Genomic DNA, 4,370 nt, shown 5'->3' with positions numbered 1-4,370 from the left:
ACAAATCCTGCTTCCACCATGCGGAGTCGCACGTGGCACGGACACCTGTGCCATTAAACACCTGCCACATCAGAGCCACCCGAGATCCTTTATAGTGCTGTGTAATTCTCAGATACTGCATTTGTCTGCAAACTCACAGACAGTTAATCTTATTTATATGAAATGTGTTTATTGCTGATGTTAAGAACAGGTTTGGGGAGTAACAGATTACATAGAGTTACATAATTAGGAAAAACTGCTGTAATCTGTTATGGTTAAAAAAATAGGAGAATACTATCAGGATTACAACTGTTTTTTTAAAGGCAAGTAAATTAATCCCTTCCCTTATCTGCAGCTCTCCAAACTCATTCTTTATCCGGCATAATCCAGTCTGTTTCTCACACAGTTACTGTATGGCTTCAAGAGACTTCAGTGTTAATGTACAAATAGGTCATATGGGCAGCTTTATCTTTTAAAAACTTGGATAATCTTGCCTGACACAGTCAATAGTGTCACTGAATGGATAAAAGCTCTTAAGTTGGGCTGGGGTTTGAATAATTCACTTGCCAATATACAGTGCAATATTATGACTCGGATGTCTAGCAAAATTCTCTCCAAAGTTTTGTCACTTAGTATCAAATTCTCTGGTTCAAACTAAAAGGCACCAAAATGGCCAAAGGCAACAACGTTCTTGACATGACTCCGTGTGCCCCTTTGGCCGAGCCTGTTTGCTAAGAAACTTTAGTGAGTTGTGCTGTACGTTCTAGCTACTGCCTTCAAGTCCTGCTGTGTTGTTGTCAGCGCTTGTTGAATCTACCCATTGCCTTTCATCAGTCAGACCCAGAGCCGCAGAACGCCTGCAGCTCTTTGCCTCGCTGACTGGCTCAGTCGTATTTTTTATTTTTTGCAGGATGTGTTATTCACAGTCAGACAGAATACAGATTCAGTTCACCTCAGTGCTAAGGGAATCTGACTGCAGGATCAATGAGAGGATGGATCTTCCCCACTGGCTCCAAGATTCTTGAGTTTCCTCGAACCTGAACCGGTCTCTCAGTGAAGTGGTAATGTCGAATCTCACTGCTTAATTCAAGTTGTAACCACAGGCGGCGCTAGGGGTGAGCTACAGAGAATTGTTTTAAGTAAAACACCAAATGTTTTGTGTCACCTTGTCACTTCCACTAAGTTTCTACAGTGTGAAAGATAAACTTTGTTGATAATTCAGGGATGCATTTACTGGATATTCTTAAATTAAATATTTTACAGGCATAATACTGGAAACGAGGACATTTTAGACGCCAGCATATTTAAGGTTCTTGCATGAATCTTGCAGTTTCCTTACATTAAAACCAACAATGTTATCCTAAAAATCTCAAATGAGCAAATTTCAATAAACCATTATTAGTATGCAGTGCTCATTGGACTATGAAAACAAATAGGACATCAAAACAAACAGAAATTCAAACAGGAACACAAAATTCAAACCTACAGACTTAACTTTATTTTTTTAAAGATTAACTAAACCCCTAACCAACTTTTTTAAGTTAATTATCTGTAAGAATGGGCTTTTATTAGTGCTGTTCATTGATTTGAGTAACTTTTGTCACATTTGGGTGGGTGATTCTCACGAAAACCTGGTTTTAAAAATGTCAAGAATGAAAATGTAAAAATTGCTTTAATTTACTTTTCTCCCACCAGACATTGAAAAACAAAGTCTGGAGTAAATGGGAACATTAATTTTAAAACTTTTACTTATCATTTAACACTTTTTGTAACATAATTTTTTCATTACCGCAACAGTCAGAAAACATCAACACTGACATATTTTCAAAATGACATGACAAACCTGAAAGAACATAATTTGGAGATTCTGCACATGCATTTAAAATCAAAGTATTATGCTTCTATTAATTAAATTAACATTTAATAAGCATCTGTTGCGGTAATGATAATCAAAATGTCGTGTAAGCATTCTGACAAGGCAGTATTTTAAATTAACTGTAAAAAAATGATCTTACCTGGTAGCCATCTTGAAGTAACTGGTCCATGTGCTTGGTCACTCAAAATCAAACTTGATTAAAATTCTGTATGTGTGCTTAAACTGTTCTCAAAAAGTGTTGCGGAGGATGAGAACATCAGGCATGGACACATCATTTTCCTAATTTTTCTTCATTATTATTATACATGAATATTCAGTAAATATTTTTTCTGTCATCTAAAGTAGTCTAGCAAAACATCCATTTATTTTTTTCTTAATATTTTTGTGTTCATTTGATTAAATTACAACATAACGCATGTTCAAACACAGCCGGACACATTGCGGTAATGAGAATTTCAGCAGAAAATGAGATAAAATTTACAATTATAAATTCTTATGTTGAAATCACACATTGTGCAAGGTAGAACACAGTATTGTGTTAATTCTGATGCTTTTTAATGTTACTATATTACACATTTTAAAGCTAAAATCATTAGTGCCGTGGTGTTTCAATGGTTTCGTGAGAATCACCCGGGTATAAAGTGTCAATGCTACAATATACGGTGTTAAAACGAGTGCTGCCCTCTTCAGGTTGAATGGTGGCTACTGCTGTTGAATTTTCCTATTGGATGTTGCGGTACTGCGTGATGTAAGTGATACGACCCTACGTAAGCAGGTTCAAGCTCACCACCCCTTATTACGATCTCATCACACACTTGGTACAAGCTCAGTTCATCCCCTCTATATATCCTTTGTGGTCTGGCCACTTTTCTTGCAATTTTCAAATATTGCCAGTGGGTGTAGTCAGGCTCTGACCAGGGGTTTACTTACTCTTTAAAGATTAATGTCACAGTTAGTACCGAATCAATAAAACTTGCAAAAATGAAAACTCAACACTACTGGGCTTTGCCCATTCCTGAAGCCAAGGTTAGGGTCGGTGTGACCGTTGAAGTTTTATAATCAGTAAGTCTTTTAACAGCCTTACTTGCAAGAGATGGGCCAACAGCATCCACAATGTGCAGGGCTAAGCCTTTAATATCTACAGTATTGCCTATAGGACCCGGGGCTATAAAATAATAGATAAATAAGTAGTTATTGTCATGAGATTGTAAAGTGCTTGTCATACAGTGGATGTTGCTTAGTTGATTGTCAGTTAATACACAAGTTATTAACCAAAAAGTTGGTGATGTACCCATGACCCATGATGTCAGGTTGCTTTTAGTGGGCTGTCTTTCCAATATGTAAATGTAAATAAATACAGTAAATTGTTTTAGATAACTTTATTCACTGCGGACAGTTTTACCTGTCAACAAGGAGTTTTAAAAGAAGTTAGGATATATTTAAGTGGCTAAAAATCTGGGCTGGTAACATAAAAGGACAATCACGTGTGCCCATGTGTGCAATACAGTAGACATGTCTATGTAAGTACATTCCAATATTATAAAGATTATTAGTTTTCTACATCCCTAAACTGTACAACACAATTTTTTGTAATCCTGATTCAGAACAATTACAGGCCGCCAATTAAGGCAAGGAGTCCCCTGCATGCATTAAAGGGGTCATAGCGTGAAAATCAGACTTTTTCCATGTTTAAGTGCTATAATTGGGTCCCCAGTGCTTCTATCAACCTAGAAAATGTGATAAAGATCAACCCAGTAACTTTGTTTGGGTAAGCCATTTTCTGTAAGCATTTGAAAAATGAGGTTGTTCAGATTTCCCCTGTTTTGTGAGGTAGGTAGCAAGGCGAATTACAATAATACCGCCCCCTTTATCTGCACTATCCAACCACAGCACTGCCATTTAGTGCAGACAGAAAAAGAGAGAGAGAGAGAAACAGTACTTGACAGCACCATTGGCTTTATGCCCAGCTGCACTACTTCCTGAACTTCAGCAAGCTCCTTGTTTCCTGTCTGCCATTATTGGACAAACTGATTAATCCCATTTGCTCATTTGCATTTTAAACGACACACCCCAAAATGGCACACTTTTGCTCATGCCTACAAATTTGCAATTTGAACATGCTGTAATTAATTATCTGTGGGGTATGTTGAGCTAAAACCTTACTTACGCACTCTGGGGACACCAAAGATTTCTTTTACATCTTAAAAAATCTCATAATATGACCCCTTTAAGGTTTACATAGTCATGTGAGACAAAAAAAACACTCATGACAATATCATCATCTATATCATTGGGAAAAGCGTAATGATCAACTTGATCACCTTGCTGAAGTTACACTTATAGTAAAAAACGGCCCTGATATTGTTGAGCCACTATGCAACAGTCAATGAACATTTCACCATGGAATAAATAATTATTGCTGTGAACTAAAATATAACTTCAAAAACAACTCACTCCAAAATAAATATCTAATAACAAAGTTAGACGATTAGCAGACAGGCTGTCCGTTGTGTGA

Source organism: Misgurnus anguillicaudatus, chromosome 19 (genome assembly GCF_027580225.2).
Source record: "Misgurnus anguillicaudatus chromosome 19, ASM2758022v2, whole genome shotgun sequence".
NCBI classification, from domain to species: domain Eukaryota; kingdom Metazoa; phylum Chordata; class Actinopteri; order Cypriniformes; family Cobitidae; genus Misgurnus; species Misgurnus anguillicaudatus.
This window is presented reverse-complemented; position numbering follows the sequence as displayed.